Here is a 17,776-nt window from a genome sequence, read left to right on the forward strand (position 1 = left end):
ATGAATGGCTTTATGAATTAGTTACCTAACAAATAAATATATATTAGATTGAATGTCTCCACACAACCTTGATTTCTATGGCTGGAATATAGGAATATAGATTAGGAAACATTTGATATTGTTTGCCTTTTCAAATGGTATAATGAGGGAAAAAGGGGTTTTCAAGAGAAAGTATCCAGACTGTGGTATGTCCCTTTCAATATATTTTTGAGGATCAGAAGCACTGCTTCTTTTCAGTATACAGTAATAAGAGTTGTAAATGTTTGTCAATATATGGTATTGGTATCCCTAGGTTAAATTCACCAAATGGAGTCTCTCACTGGGTGAAACCAGGAACAACCACCACCAGTTCTGACCTCTATCATGATGTTCAACTCATTCTTCACAGTTTGCATGGGGTGTTTACACAATCTCACCACATGATTTCTCAATACCTATGCAAGTAATACAAGAGTATGTTTTGTGAACATCCAATGTGTTACGCTGAGATAGGCAACAAAGCAATCAAAACAAAAGCATCTGAAAACCAGGATATCACTCAGGAGACTTTTTCCTGCTATATAAGCAGTCTGCAGTCCAAGTAAAAAAAAAAGACCCCTCCTCTTCTAGCATCCAAACAATACAAAACTATAATGATATAATAAACAAAAGGAAGGAGTGGGTGTGTGCAACGTCTCAGAAGTTCTTTGTTGTAATATGTATTTACTTTACATACTGGTTTGTTTTCAGTTCGCTTCCATTGTATGACGTTTGTTTGTATGCTTCTTGTACGTATGCGCCTTCCTCTCTAAGGAGGATATTTCTTAGATCAGGATAAAGTGGTTTGTTTTGAATCCTTACTGTACAGACAGTTGTGTTTCTGCAGCAACCAAACTAAAATGTTTTTGCTGGGATGGGGAAAAGCCTCTGAAATGCCAAAACTAACAAATATGCACAGGAAAAAGTTACCTCTTTAAGACTGGTGCTATTGCAGACTTTTTAAATGTCGGATTAAAAACTGTCACCCCAAATAAGTCTTTAAATATATATATATATCAATCATATGGTTTATCAATACAAATGAGAATTACTTGAGGTATGGATAACGTGTTTTTACAAGTGCTGTAGGCAAGAATCCCTGCAAAAGAAAAAATTAGAGGTGGGATTCAGATGGCACTACCTACTTGTGATATTTTTAGAAAAAAATCATATTCAAGCTAACTGATTTGTTTCATTACACAAGTTGTCACACTTCCTGATTTTATAAATAGATGTGGAGTGGTACCTAAAAACAGTTGCTCTGTCACAAACAACAAATATGGGCAGCTGCTTCTGCAGGTGTGCAACACTGGGAGAGTTCAAAAGGACAGAAATCAATGCTCTTGACAATTTATTTGCACTTTCTTCCTGTTTAACAACAATGTGCAGCCATGTACAACTCCCCTATACATTCATGTATAAGTCTAGACATTTTAGTAAAAAAATCAAACCAAAAAACCTTGGACGATTTATTCATGGGTGAATGTGAGTACAATCACAGAGTGAGAAGAGACCTCATGGGCCATCCAGTCCAACCCCCTGCCAAGAAGCAGTAAAATCTCATTCAAAGCACCCTCGACAGATGGCTATCCAGCCTCTGTTTAAAAGTCTCCAAAGGAGGAGCCTCCATCACATTTTGGGGCAGAGAGTTCCACTGCTGAACAACTCTCACAGTTAGAAAGTTCTTCCTAGTGTTAAGGTGGAATCTTCTTTCCTGTAGGACTGTACCTTAATTCTTATCAAAAAAGAGGGCATTCCAGGAGAACATAAAGGAAGCGGTGACCTCTTTTATTCTCTCTGTCATGGTGACACTTCTGACCTTTTTGAATGGCTGGGCAGGAGATGGTGGTGACAGCCAAGGACAGCTGGCCTCCTGAGGTTGCATTAGTATTTTCTGCAAAATAACCCTCGACTTATTAACAGGTCATATCAAAATGCAACATTTTGGCCCCAAATCCCACCCTTGATTTATACACAAGGTGGCTTTTATATGAGCATATACGGTAGTTAGAAAGAATTCCATGTCATCCTACTACTAGGTTTGATAAAGTAATACTTGCAAAATAGACTATTTTTAGCCTATTGCCAGATTCAAACATGGACATCAAAAAGCTCGTTCTCTGAAAATAATGTAATTGTTTTCTCTTCTAGGGATCATATAAGGGAATATAAACCAATTAAATTATTTGCGGAGTCCAATCAATGTACTTTTCCAAGAAGGGTTAAGTCAACAAGTCTGGGTAAGGCATCAGTTATAGTCCATGATAAAATACTTGTTTCAAGCAGTGCTGTAATACTAAACTCCATGCCCGTCTGAAAATTACAGGCTCACAGAATAAGGAATAATATAAGTGGTTCTTTTTTGTTTATTTGTTTTTTTTACTACTGTTATGGTCTTAACTGATGTGTTAATGCTTTTTAATGTTTTAATGTTTTTGCGCTGTTGTTGGCATTGAATTGTTGCCTTTGAACCACCTCAAGTCGCCTGCGGGCTGAGAGGGGTGATATACAAATGTAGCAAATAAATAAATAAATAAATAAATAATTTTAAATAACATCAATCATTAATCTGACATAGCTGTCTGAAGTTGTTTTAGAGGGCCAGAACTTCTTTTGAAAGGGCAATCTTCCATTCATGGGGTCCTTCAAGGGTTACATGGATTTCCCCGAATGCTCAAAAATAAAGATGAACAGAAATTCACTTCCCATTTTGAAAAACAGTGTCTATATGAGGCATGGGCAGACTTTGGTACTGCAGGTGTTTTGGACTTCAACTCCCACAATTCCTAACAGCCGATAGGTTGTTTAGAATTGTGGGAGTTGAAGTTCAAAACACCTGCAGGGCCGAAGTTTGCCCATGTCTGTTCTATATGCTAAACCGTGCCGGAAAGTGAATTACTGCTGATAGAAGTTTCCAGGAGAAGAACCACATGCAGCTCAAGGGAAATCCTTTGCCATCCCTGACATAAAGAACTGGCCTCCAAATCCGATTTACCACTACAACACTAAAGACTTAACATGGAATTAAGATTGTAACTGTAATCAAAAGGACTTTAAAAATGGAACCCTGACAAAGCTTAATACTGTTCACGTTTAGTCATATTAATAGAGGTTAACAAACTACATTTTCTTGGGGACTTGTGCCAATTATTTTAACAAATTTATTCTTAAACAATGGTCTTTTTGCATGAGATAATTATAATAATTTGTAGAATTATTTTCCTAGCACTTAAATAAAATCTTAAAGCAAGTTTCAAGTAGTTCCACCACTTGAAAACAACAAAATATCTCTGAATTCTTCATGTAGTTTGTGAACTGCTGCCTCTAATTTTCTGTAATGAAGTTAGAGCCTCCTCTAGTTTTTTTTATCTATCATTTCTCTCAGGCAGTAACACTCTCAAAATCTACCCAGTTTCCATCTTTGATTCTTGTTCCCATATCCACATAATTTCTCCTAGATAAGGACACTTGGACCTTCTTTGTGTGAGCATATATGTATATCCATATGAGTATGTGGGGAGCACACCCACTAGATGAATATTAATTTCTGTGTGCGATATTACAAAGTATACGTGCATTACATATGTATATATATATCCTAATTCCCAATAGTTCTGTATCACCTTAAAACATGTCAATAAATTATTTTCTTGTCGAAGGCTTTCATGGCTGGAATCACTAGGTTCTTGTGGGTTTTTTCGGGCTATAGAGCCATGTTCTAGAGGCATTTCTCCTGAAGTTTCGCCTGCATCTATGGCAAGCATCCTCAGAGGTTGTGAGGTCTGAGGCTCAGACCTCACAACCTCTGAGGATGCTTGCCATAGATGCAGGCGAAACGTCAGGAGAAATGCCTCTAGAACATGGCTCTATAGCCCGAAAAAACCCACAAGAACCTAATTATTTTCTTGTTTGTACTTCATAAACAAATGTTGGTTTCACACTCACATACTAAAAGCCACACACATTTACTTCTAGTAAATATCCTTGGGACGGTTCATGTGAGGTCAGCTACGTGTTTCCTAACTCATGCAAAATAACAGAAGTAATTTACTGTATTTATGGTGCAATTTGTCCAAATGCTCAATTATTTATGAACGTTCTGTTATATCATACCATCTTGGCTCATTGGCCAAAGAGTGCTAGTAGAAAACAACAATAACTACACATTTTTGTAGAAACAATACACAACCATTTGAATTCATTCTTTTCTAAAATCAACAGTGAGAGAATACATCATATACAAGGACTGGTATGTTTCAAAGGACCATTATCATAATCTTGTGGAATGGGAGGTGGTGATAGAGTTGCTTCTGTGTGGCCATGGCTGCATCCCATAAGTTCTGTTTTTTTGTTGTTACAAAGCACAAGCTCCTCTAAATCATGTTATCTTGTTGGGTAGCTTTACATAGATTGAAACTACGGAACACTTTCCTTAAAAGAAAGTGAGAACTCTAAAAGGCTTATACTGGATGACCACCTGATACACTAACCTTTCTACCAATATATTACGTTTGTGACTCCCTGGTAGTGCAGCAGGTTAAACCGCTGAGCTGCTGAACTTGCTGACCAAAAGGTTGGCAGTTCGAATCCAGGGAGTGGAGTGAGCTCCCACTGTTAGGTTCAGCTTCTGCCAACCTAGCAGTTCGAAAACATGCAAAAGAGAGTAGATCAACAGGGACCACTTCAGCGGGAAGCTAATGGTGCTCTGTAAATCATGTGGCAACATGATCTTGGAGATGTTTATGGACAACGCTGGCTCTTCGGCTTAGAAATGGAGATGAGCACCACCCTCCAGAGTCCGAGACGACTAGACTTAATGTCAGGCGAAACCTTTATTTTTCCTATTATGTTTGTAATCTGGCATCCAATCAACATAGCATAAATGTTTGCATTTTGAGATACACTGTGCCAGATAACACATATATCAATAACTGAATGCCAACTGGTATACGGCTGTGAATTATATCGATGCTGGGACATGCTAATGAAGTACTTTGGGGGAAATGCATATCATCTACTGACATGTTTTGCATGCCATTATAAATGGCTGGACATTGCTGGATAGTAACAGCAATAGCTAGAAATATGAAAATATTTCTAGATATTGCTATTACTACCCAGCATCTATATTATCCAGCTATTACTATCACTGTTATCTATAAATAGTTGCAAATGCAGAGTAGTGCCTTAAACTCCAGCCATCTGCCTGACATTTACCCTCTGGAGCATTCCAATATTTTGAAAGAGGTCTTATCCCTACTGCAGTAAATGGGCATGACATGTCTGCAAAGTCCTGGTATCTCAGAGAAATGTCTCATGATCTCCCCTTATGGCTTTATCATGAGTGAAGAAGAGGAAGGAAGTCTGGTGACTAAGATGGCAGGCGGAAAGCAGATGATAGCCTGAAAAGGCAGGATGCCACCTTCCAGAAAACAACAGCAGAGCTTTGAGCTGAGATCAGTGAGCTAAAACCTACAAACAAGGCAGAAAATAGCAACAGTAACCCCTAGACCATGTCCATTTTAACTAATTAATAGGTTAAATCTGCATATGACAAAAACATTCAGAAAAAATTTATATCCTCACTGCGTTTCAAATTATTACTGTTATTATTATTATTTTACAGTATGTCACAGCAAACAAGATATATATGCTGTATTTCATATCACAAAATCACAAGTCAAACACTTCCCAAGTGTCTAGGACTATGTGATTTATTATTATTATTATTATTATTATTATTATTATTATTATTATTAGAAACACAAAAAGATTTGTACACAGCAAACAAGGTCTGCTGGCTCTTGTACTGGATCATACATCAGATATTTCCCAAATGTCGAGGACTGTGCGATGTATCGGCAAATAATGTGTGCAGATCTGAGTAGGGTGGCCTTTTGCAGCTGACAGATCATAGAATCATAGAATCAAAGAGTTGGAAGAGACCTCATGGGCCATCCAGTCCAACCCCCTGCCAAGAAGCAGGAATATTGCATTCAAATCACCCCTGACAAATGGCCATCCAGCCTCTGCTTAAAAGCTTCCAAAGAAGGAGCCTCCACCACACTCCAGGGCAGAGAGTTCCACTGCTGAACGGCTCGCACAGTCAGGAAGTTCTTCCTCATGTTCAGATGGAATCTCCTCTCTTGTAGTTTGAAGCCATTGTTCCGCGTCCTAGTCTCCAAGGAAGCAGAAAACAAGCTTGCTCCCTCCTCCCTGTGGCTTCCTCTCACATATTTATACATGGCTATCATATCTCCTCTCAGCCTTCTCTTTTTCAGGCTAAACATGCCCAGTTCCCTAAGCCGCTCCTCATAGGGCTTGTTCTCCAGACCCTTGATCATTTTAGTCGCCCTCCTCTGGACACATTCCAGCTTGTCAATATCTCTCTTGAATTGTGGTGCCCAGAATTGGACACAATATTCCAGATGTGGTCTAACCAAAGCAGAATAGAGGGGTAGCATTACTTCCTTAGATCTAGACACTATGCTCCTATTGATGCAGGCCAAAATCCCATTGGCTTTTTTTGCCGCCACATCACATTGTTGGCTCATGTTTAACTTGTTGTCCACGAGGACTCCAAGATCTTTTTCACACGTACTGCTCTCGAGCCAGGCGTCACCCATTCTGTATCTTTGCATTTCATTTTTTCTGCCAAAGTGGAGTATCTTACATTTGTCACTGTTGAACTTCATTTTGTTAGTTTTGGCCCATCTCTCGAATCTGTCAAGATCGTTTTGAATTCTGCTCCTGTCCTCTGGAGTATTGGCTATCCCTCCCAATTTGGTGTCGTCTGCAAACTTGATGATCCTGCCTTCTAGCCCTTCATCTAAGTCATTAATAAAGATGTTGAACAGGACCGGGCCCAGGACGGAACCCTGCGGCACTCCACTTGTCACTTCTTTCCAAGATGAAGAGGAAGCATTAGTGAGCACTCTCTGTGTTCGTCCACTTAACCAATTACAGATCCACCTCACCGTAGTTTTGCCTAGCCCACATTGGACTAGTTTCCTTGCTAGAAGGTCATGGGGGACCTTGTCGAAGGCCTTACTGAAATCCAGGTACGCTACATCCACGGCATTCCCCGCATCTACCCAGCTTGTAGCTCTATCGAAGAAAGAGATCAGATTAGTCTGGCATGACTTGTTTTTGATAAATCCATGTTGACTATTAGCGATGACTGCATTTGTTTCTAAGTGTTTGCAGACCGCTTCCTTAACAATCTTTTCCAGAATCTTGCCTGGTATCGACGTGAGGCTGACCAGACGGTAGTTGTTTGGGTCATCCTTTTTTCCCTTCTTGAAGATTGGGACCACATTGGCCCTCCTCCAATCTGCTGGAACTTCTCCCGTTCTCCAAGAACTCTCAAAGATGGTTGCCAATGGTTCCAAAATGACTTCCGCTAGTTCCTTCAATACTCTGGGGTGTAGTTGATCTGGCCCTGGGGACTTGAACTCGTTAAGAGCGGACAGGTATTCCTGGACGACTTCTTTCCCAATTTGGGGTTGGATGTCCTCCAATCCCTCATCCACTCCATCTTGCTGAGGTTGAAGACTCTCTTTTTGTGAGAAGACCGAGGCAAAGAAGGCATTAAGTAGTTCTGCCTTTTCCCTATCCCCTGTCAGCATTGCCCCATCTTCTCCTCGAAGAGGTCCTATCACCTCCTTGTTTTTCCTTTTTCTATTGACATAAGAATAGAAGCCCTTTTTATTGTTTTTAATGTCCCTGGCAAGTCTGAGCTCGTTTTTTGCTTTAGCCTTGCGGACCTTTTCCCTACAGGTGTTGGCTATTTGTTTGAATTCTTCTTTGGTGATTTCTCCCTTTTTCCACTTCTTGTGCATGTCTCTTTTGTGTCTTAGCACAGTTAGAAGTTCTTTGGACATCCATTCTGGCTTCTTTGCACTTGTCCTATTTTTTCTCTTTGTTGGCACGGTTTGCAATTGCGCATTGAGTATTTCACTCTTGAGAAATTCCCATCCATCCGTAACTCCCTTGTCTTTTAGTATCTGTGTCCACGGAATGCTGCTCAGCGTTTCCTTCATTTTTTGGAAATCAGCTCTCCTAAAGTCCAAAATGCGGGTTTGACTTGTCTTAGTTTCGGCCTTCCTTTGTACCTCAAATTGCAGGAGCACATGGTCACTTGCCCCTAAGGATCCTACCACTTCGACCGCATCAATCAGGTCCTCCGCATTTGTTAGGATGAGATCAAGAGTAGCCAATCCCCTTGTTGCCTCTTCTACCTTCTGGACCATGAAATTGTCTGCAAGGCAAGCGAGGAATTTGTTGGACCTTGTACTCTTGGCCGAGTTTGTTTTCCAGCAAATATCGGGATAGTTGAAATCGCCCATGACTACTACATCTCTTCTCTGTGCCTGTTTGGTCAACTGTTGGCAGAAGACTTCATCAAGTTCTTCCTCCTGGCTTGGGGGTCTGTAGTAGACGCCTACAATGACATCTTTTTGAGTCCCAGTTCCCCTGATTCTTATCCAGATGATTTCAAGCTGGTTTCCCAGATTGCTGTCTTGAATCTCTTCTGTAGCATAAGAGTTTTTGACATATAAGGTTACTCCGCCTCCTCTCCCCTTTGTTCGGTTTCTGTGAAAGAGGTTATACCCCTCGATATCTACATTCCAGCGATAGGAGTCATCCCACCAGGTTTCAGTGATCCCTATGATATCATATTTGTGGTGTTGTGCTAAAAGTTGGAGTTCGTCTTGTTTATTTCCCATGCTCTGTGCATTAGTGTAAAGACATGTGAGCCCCTGAGATCTTCCCTTGAGCTGTTTAATTGGGATTATTGTGCTTTTGGTACCTGGTCCTTGTTGTGTTTGTGCAGCCCTCCGTTTAGCCTTCTGGCGATTCCCAGACATTATGGGTAAAGTAGTGTTCGCAAGGCTGTTGTCCCCCTCCCCCGGTGGACCTAGTAATTTTGGTAATTTTGCCAGCGTCGAATGTGTTTTAAGTGCAGGCCAAACTCTTTAGGCACTGCACATAGTGTATCGATCACCACTGGGACCACCTTTACTGGCTTGTGCCAGAGTTTTTGCAGTTCAATCTTTAAATCCTCGTATTGTGTCAGCTTCTTAAATAATAATAATAATAATAATAATAATAATAATAATTTTATATTATTATTATTATTAATTATTAGATACACAACAAGATCAGTACACAGCAAACAAGATCATTATGCTGGCTTTTGTATTTGATCACACATCGGACACTTCCCAAGTTGTTGTTGTTGTTGTTGTATTGTCAAAGGCTTTCATGGCCGGAATCATTGGGTTGTTGTAAGTTTTTTGGGCTGTATGGCCATGTTCTTAAAGCATTCTCTCCTGAAGTTTCACCTGCATCTATGGCAGGCATCCTCAGAGGATGCCTCTGAGGATGTCTGCCATAGATGCAGGTGAAACGTCAGGAGAGAATGCTTCTAGAACATGGCCATACAGCCCAAAAAACCTACAACAACCCATTATTATTATTATTATTATTATTATTATTTTACTTTATTTATACCCCACCTTTCTCCTCATGGGGACTCAAGGCAGCTAAAAATCCCACACTTTGGTCATAATTTAAAAATTACAATACAAAAATATAAAAAAATTAAATAATACAGTATGGATTAAGGTAAAAACAACCAATTAAAATATAATAAATACACTTAAAATAGCCTTTAAAACTTATAATCCCCCCCTCCCATCTTTGAAGTGGCCATGTTAAAGTTGTCATTTATATATATATATGAATAAAATAATTATTTTTAAAATATTTTCCCAATGAATTAGGTGCACCTTTTAAATAGATAAAACCATTTTACCAATTAACCTTATTTTTAAAGTGAATACGTTATCACACTGTTGGGTATAACTGGAATTCTATTCCTTACTACAGATAATAATTTAAAGTGTCCAAAAGAATTTAAAGTGCTACATCCAGAAAATGGAAATGCAGAGAAATTTAGATGACAACACTCCATCATGGCTTGCCATATTAATAGTGTACTTCCATTATCTTGAATTCCAAAATCCTAAAAACTCAAAATATCCAAAATGGTTCTGATTGGGTGGTTGAAATAGTGATGCCTTTCATTTCAGTGTACACAGACTTTGTTTCATGCACAAAATGATTAAAATATTATACACAATTACCTTCAGGCCATGTGTATAAGGTGTATATGAAACATAAATAGATCTCATGTTTAGACTGGGGTCTCATGTTCAAGATATCGCAAAATCTGAAAAATCTGAAATCCAAAGCACTTCTGCTCCCAAACATTTTGTATAAAGGTTATTCAAACTGTATTGAAACAGATAACCAAATGTGCCACATTATGGGACAACTGACCCTGAGACTGTGTGAAACTGCAGGAAGGATCATGCTTACTATTGATAACGTCAAGAGGATAGTAGAAGAACTCTGCAGAGATCCCTTTGATTGTAGCCTAAAGACTGTGCAACTAAGGAACAGGGGAATTCTGGAGCATACAATTGTTGTAGTGGCATTATAGATAGGATGATGAGGCCCACACTGAAACAATTTATAGAAGTGAATTATTAGAATTGTATAAGAACTCAAAAGGTCTGCATATGTAGCTTTATCAGCCCATTAAGCATTGATACGTGTTTAGTTTCTAGTTTGTTTGGATTTCTCCCCAAAAATTGCAGCCCAAACTTGCAAAAGTAAGTTTCAAAAATATTTTGACCCATGTATCTGTTCAAAGTATCTGAAATTCATGTTCCTGGAGTTGACTCATTTTGGTGAGCTACATTTAAACATTAACAATAACTCAATGTTATTAACTAACTCAAACCTGACAACACCAACTCTGAAATACTTCTAGAGTTATCTTCTGGAGGATCTCCCTTTTTATTATTAATTTTAATTCTCCAAATGCTGGTTAATACACAGTACCATATGTGCTGGAGAGCTGGTTTCAGAGAACCCCAAAGCTTGAGGAAATGGAAGAAAAAGTTTCAGAAAAAGTCTCAAGTGAGGAAACCCTTGAAACATTCCAACAGACATGTTCAATAGCTCAGGATGCTGACATCATAGAATCATAGAATTGGAAGAGACCTCGAGGGCCATCCAGTCCAACCCTCTGTCAAGAAACAAGAAGATTGCATTCAAAGTACCACTGACAAATGGCCATCCAGCCTCTGCTTAAAAGCCTCCAAAGAAGGAACCTCTGGGGCAGAGAGTTCCACTGCTGAACAACTCTCACAGTCAGGAAGTTCTTCCAAATGTTCAGGTGGAATCTCCTTTCCTGTGGTCTGAAGCCACTGTTCTGTGTCCTAGTCTCCAGGGCAGCAGAAATCAAGCCTGCTCCCTCTTCCTTAGGACATCCTTTCACATATTTATACATGGCTATAATGTGTTGGCTTCAATGGAGCCAGCCACCCAGCCTCTGTTTAAAAGCCTCCAAAGAAGAAGCCTCTACCACATTCCGGGGCAGACAGTTCCACTGCTGAACAGCTATCACTTCCCTTCACATATTTATACATGGTCATCATGTCTCCTCTCAGCCTTCTCTTCTACAGGCTAAACATGCCCAGCTCTCTCAGCTGCTCCTCATAGGACTTGTCCTCCAGACCCTTGATCATTTTTGTCACCCTCGTCTGGACACATTCCAGCTTGTCAACATCTCCCTTTAATTGTGGTTCCCAGAATTGGACACAGTATTCCAGGTAAGGTCTGACCAATCATGAAGAAAACAAAAACTGTGTGAAAGAGAGAATCACATTTGAAAAAGCATTGTTGTTTACGGCAACAGTGATCTCAATTCTAATTCGGGGGGGGGGGGGGGGGACGGGGGACACCCAAATCTTGACCCTCAAGTTAGGACAGGTCAAGACTTGGGGTTTCCCCCTTCCCAGCCATCTTAATGACTGACACTCTAGCTGAAGTCAGCAACGTGCAATGCTGGATTCTGTGTTATAAATACATTACTACCCCTCCCTGACAAAAACAAATCACAGTTGAAAAGGTAACTTTAAATATACATGTTTTTTAAACTATCAAATCAAGGTCAACCCATATTGACACAAACTTGTAAGAATTGCCAAGGCAGCTACTGCCACAAGATGTGGTTTGCGTTCTAAAATGCTTTCTGAGAAAGCCAAAAGATGCTATCCTCAAAATCTTCTTGAAGGTTGATAAACATCTGTGACAAACGGGGAAAGGAAGTGCGATATAAAACATTTAATTTCTTTTGCAAAACATTCTGTTACCTTCACCCCATCAACCCTTGCCTGCCAGTTTTAATCGACTTCTTGTTGTTGTTTATTCATCCAGTTGCTTCCAACTCTTCGTGACCTCATGGACCAGCCCACTCCAGAGCTCTCCATAGGCCGTGGCCGCCCCCAGTTCCTTCAAGGTCAAGCCAGTCACTTCAAGGATACCATCCATCCACCTTGCCCTTGGTCAGCCCCTCTTTTTTCCCTACCATTTTCTCCAGCATCATTGTCTTCTCTAAGTTTTCTGTCTTCTCATGATGTGGCCAAAGTACTTCATCTTTGCCCCTAATATCCTTCCCTCCAGTAAGCAGTCAGGCTTTATTTCCTGGGGAATGGATTGGTTTGATCTTCTTGCTGTCCACGGCACTCTCAGAATTTTCCTCCAGCACCACAGTTCAAAAGCATCTATCTTCCTTCGCTCAGCCTTCCTTATGGTCCAGCTCTCACATCCATAGGTTACTACAGGGAATACCATTGCTTTGACTATGCGGATCTTTGTTGCCAGTGTGATGTCTCTACTCTTCACTATTTTATCAAGATTAACCATTGCTCTCCTCCCAAGAAGTAAAGGTCTTCTGAATTCCTGGCTGCAGTCTGCGTCTGCAGTTATCTTTGCGCCTAGAAATACAAAGTCTGTCATTGTCGCCACATTTTCTCCCTCTGTTTGCCAGTTATCAATCAGTCTGGTTGCCATAATCTTGGTTTTTTATGTTTGACTGCAACCCAGATTTTGCACTTTCTTTTTTCACCTTGGTTAGAAGGCTTAATCGACTTAAGTGCTTGTTTTTTTAAATACTGATTGTTACTGATCTTGAGGCTTGTCAAAATACACAACTAGCACCCCCACATGGAATTACCAAATAGGACAAATAATTTTGTATTTTCTAAAGCATTTGTTCAGAGACTATGAGATTCAGGGATTGGAGAGCACCAGTTATACCAAAGTAATATGTTTTTGTTGCAAAAGCAAGAAAAAAGGGAAAAGAAAAAAAGTAAGTTATTCCACAGATAAATCATTCCTTCTTTACAAAGGTGAAAAATGTGGTCAAGCTGTAGTGTAGCTCCTTTCCTCAAATATTGCAAAAACATATTACTTTGGTATAACTGCACAGGAAAAAAAATGTGCAATTGGTTCCAGGCATAGAGAATCAATATCTGTACGTTTCTCTCAAAATTTATTTATTTATTTATTTATGGCATTTATATGCCGCCCTTCTCACCCCGATGGGGACTCAGAGCGGCTTACAATATATATTTTCATACAATATATTATATTATTAGCATTGTACAATATCAGTATTGTATATTACTATATTGCACTATACCATTATATTGTAATATTATTAGTAATATTACATGTAATGTAAATATATAATTATAATTATAATATTGTATTATTATTACTAGTATTATATCGTATTACATTATAATATTATAAATATTATATGTATATACAATATACTACATGATATTATTAGTAAAGACAAGATGGAAATGTCTTCTGCTCCCCTCTGTCTTCGCTCTGGCCAGAGCAGTCATTGGTGCCAGAGGGGGAAGGGGCCTCCCAACTGATGATGTAGGCAGAAGACAAGATGGAAATGTCTTCTGCTGCTCCCCTCTGTCTTCACTCTGATCCCCCCCCCCCAAAAAATCCCTTCTGATTGAGCAATGATGTCACTAGGGTAGGTTTCATCCAATGTGTCAACTCCTGCTGTCACTTCCAGGGACCTCATCCTATACCAGACCTCATCAAAATACTCCTGCTAAAATATTAGAAAATCTGACATCACTGACTACAAAAAAAGGTAGTGAAAACAACAGAGCCTACTGTTTGAAGCATCACTGTAATTGGGTTATCATGGCAGCGCTGAAGAGAACTTGTGCACATTAGAAGGTTCAAAAAGTAAGAGTATAGAGTTTTATCCTTCTGGTATACTGATACAGTACATGTAAGCTGAGCACATGAAACCTGTTTTTTTCTATATCTAACCACAGGGATTTTTAAAGAAAAATTCTACTGAAACACTGCACAAAAAATTATAGACAGTCATTTTGGTGTCACTGTCTCTGAAGCAATTTGTCAGACATATTCTGTTTTTATCGTTCATAACTCAAACTAATATTGGTTTTACAGAAATATTTAAGCACTTGTAACATATAATATACTCTAAGATCCTGCTCTTGCTCATCATAACAAGAAGTAAATGAGGACTGAAACTCCCCTCCTCCTCTAGACTCATTCACCTACATGACACTATAGCTACCAGGGACGTTGTTAAATGCATGACCAAGATATCAATAGTTTGTTTACTATGCCAGAGTGCACAACTTCTCAGCTTTTAGGGTGGAAAGTGATGCTCCTCAAGAACTGAATGGCTGCCTGTGCAAACCCCTTTTTTTCTTACAACTTTCTTTTCAGCTGCTACAAAAATGTTCAGTGAGCAATTTGAATGAGGGTGGAGGAAATGGAACTAAGACCCCTTCTACACTGCCATATGATCTAAATTATCAAAACATATAATCTATATTTTATATGGCAGTGTAGAATTAATTAAGACAAGTATAAAACTGATAAAATAGAGGGAACACAAGTGGCTAAGTAATTTTAGACCAAAAACACGGGACGGCGACTGCACTGTCTGTAGCTTTAAACAATTCTTCCTTTGTGCATGTGGGCAAGCATGCAGATTTAGAGTTGTTTGTTCTGCTCCATCGTCGCACAAGGTAGAGGATTTTTCTAGGTCAGGCATCCTCAAACTGCGGCCCTCCAGCTCCCAGAAGCCCTAATGAGCTTGTTCAATTGTCAGGAATTCTGGGAATTGAAGGCCCAAACAGCTGGAGGGCCACAGTTTAAGGATGCCTGTTTTCGGTAGTGCCATTTTGCCAGGTTGCCTGTTGATCTGCCCACTCCACTTCTGAGTCTGTTCAGGGACTTTCATGTTTCCCATTCTTGGTTTGCCCCTGGAGGAAGACCCTTGTGGGGGACCATCCAATTGGGATTTCCTGGTTTAGCTGCCCAGAGGGATACTCTTGCTATTGTTAGAGGAACATTAAGTGGAGTCATGGTTTTCATGAAGCTTTTCCTTGATTTGAGTCTACTGGGAGGAGCCTGAAAGCCATGTAGTGGATGGCTTTCACACTGTTCAACCTTATTTCTCTCACAGTTGGCAGCAACCTCCCAATGCACATCAGGGGAGCAATGCCAGCTAGCTTATAGAGTTTTTCAACAGGTGTAAGTTTGAGACATCCTGTGATTATTCTACATGTTTCATTCAGTTCTATATTCACCTGCTTCATGTTGGCAGACTTGTGCCTACCAGGTGCCACAAGTGAATTTCATGTTTAGACTTGGGTTCCATTGCCAAGATATCTCATTATTTACATACAGTATGACTCCTGTGTCTGTGGGGTATACAATCCTGAACATACCATGGAAATAGGACACCATGAATAATAGCAAATCCTACTGAAATGAACAACTACTATTAAAAGTTAACATTGAGTCCCACAGGAAAACCTAGAATTTTCCTAGATAACATACTTTGTCACATGTGAGTAGACGAAACAATGGCTGCCTGTGTCACGGGTACCAGGGTAATACTATATATGCAAAAACAGCTATTTCAAAATTCAAAAATATCCAAAACATTTAAGGGTCAAACATTTGGGATAAAGGATACTTGACTTGTATACAGCAAATCTTTGACATCAGCACCCTGTTTTGCAGCTATACTAGATATTGACCAATAGAGGGCAACACTACTGCACAAATGTTTTGTCATTTACATCAAGAGCAAACCTGAAATGCAAACGTTATCAACCCATCCAAAATAAAATGCAAGAAATGTGTGTGTATGTTGAGGAACAAATTTCTCCAATATTGTCCACCAGATTTACAAGTGCACAAGGTAGCAAAATCCAATGGGTAGAGATAGAGTGAGAATAACTTACCACTAAGTCCATGATCCTACTAAAGTAACCTATCTAACAATCATCAAGGTTTCAGCATGTGCATCTGGTAACAGGACACTAGGGAAAGCATTTTGATTTTGTTGGTGAACCATCCATTACTACTGCCCCACTTCCTCCTTGCCTGAGATGACAGAGGTAATCTCAGAGGAAGTGCTGGCTACTTCCAATTTTGGGAGACGAATTTAAATGGTTCAGATTCAAGAAACCACTGAGATCACTTAAGATTTATCTCAGTAGAGCTAGGAATCCTGTCAAAAGGTTCCTTCCGGAGAGTACGAATGAATCTCACATATTTTAGTTGGTGTTTAGGAAAGGCAAGGTCAGCTATAGTTAGATTGATAAATGTAACTGCCTTCTAGTGCCGTCTCAAGATCCAAATTTGAATTATGTTCTAAAGAGCAATTCAGGTAGGTAGACAGCACACAAGAGAAGAAGGGGAAATAATAATAATAATAATAATAATAATAATAATAATTATAATAATTATTATAATAATAATAATTATTATACCCTGCTTATTTATTATTTATACCCTGCTTATTATTATTTATACCCTGCTTCCCCAGAGGGGACTCAAAGCAGTTTGACATAAACACATTAGTATACAATTTTAAAAATACAAATATGCAAACATTAAAACAGAATTAAACACAAATAGAACTAAAAAATTCACAGTTAAAATCTATCCAAACATATTCAAAGTTAAAAACTATAGCACCTCCTGAGTAGATTTTAAACAGCTTCATCTTTAAAAGCCTGTCTGAATAAAAAAGTTTTAGCCTCCCACTGGAAAGACAGCAGGGAGGGGGCCATTCTGGCTTTCCTGGGAAGAAGGGAGTTCCAGAGTCGAGGGGCAGCCACCAAGAAGGAAGGCCCTCTCTCTCGTTCCCACTAACCGATCTTGAGATGGAGGTGGGACCAAGAGAAGTGCCTCTATTGAAACTCTCAGGGCCCAAGCAGGTTCGTACAAGGGGATGGAGTCTGCCAAAGAGCCTGGACCTGAACCACCTAGGGCTTTAGAGGTCATAACCAGCACTTTGAATTGTGCCCGGAAACAAACTGGCAGCCAGTGGAGCTGCTGCAGCAGAGGGGTTGTCCGCTCCCTTTAGCCAGCCCGAGTTAGCAGCCTAGCTGCAGCTCTTTGAACCAACAGAAGTTTCTGAGCACTCTTCAGAGGCAGACTCACAGAGAGCGCATTGAAGTAGTCCAGATGGGATGTAACTAAGGCATGTACCACCATGGTCAGATCTGACTTCTCAAGGAACTGACGTAGTTGGCACACAAGTTTTAATTGTGCAAATGTCTTCCTGGCTACAGCTGATACCTGGGCCTCCAGGTTCAGTGCTGAGTCCAGGAGGACCTCCAAACAGCAGGCCTGTGTCTTCAGGGAAAGTGTAACCCTATTCAGCACAGGCTAGATCCCTATTCCCTGGTCTGCCTTCTGACTGACGAGAAGTACCTCTGGAGGACAGTGTGGAAGGGGCCTGTATCCCCGCCCTGAGTCCCTCCAGGAAGACAGGGCAAGTTAAAAAATAAGTTTTATTATTATG

The 17,776-nt window shown here is 39.9% G+C and overlaps 1 protein-coding gene across 1 annotated transcript in view; it reads right to left on the minus strand.

The window, feature by feature from the left end:
* Positions 1-17,776, minus strand: part of UBAC2 (UBA domain containing 2) — a 104,318-nt gene that overhangs the window by 59,560 nt on the left and 26,982 nt on the right. The window lies entirely within an intron of this gene.

The sequence above is a fragment of the Anolis sagrei genome, chromosome 3 (assembly GCF_037176765.1).
Source record: "Anolis sagrei isolate rAnoSag1 chromosome 3, rAnoSag1.mat, whole genome shotgun sequence".
In the NCBI taxonomy this organism is placed as follows: Eukaryota; Metazoa; Chordata; class Lepidosauria; order Squamata; family Dactyloidae; genus Anolis; species Anolis sagrei.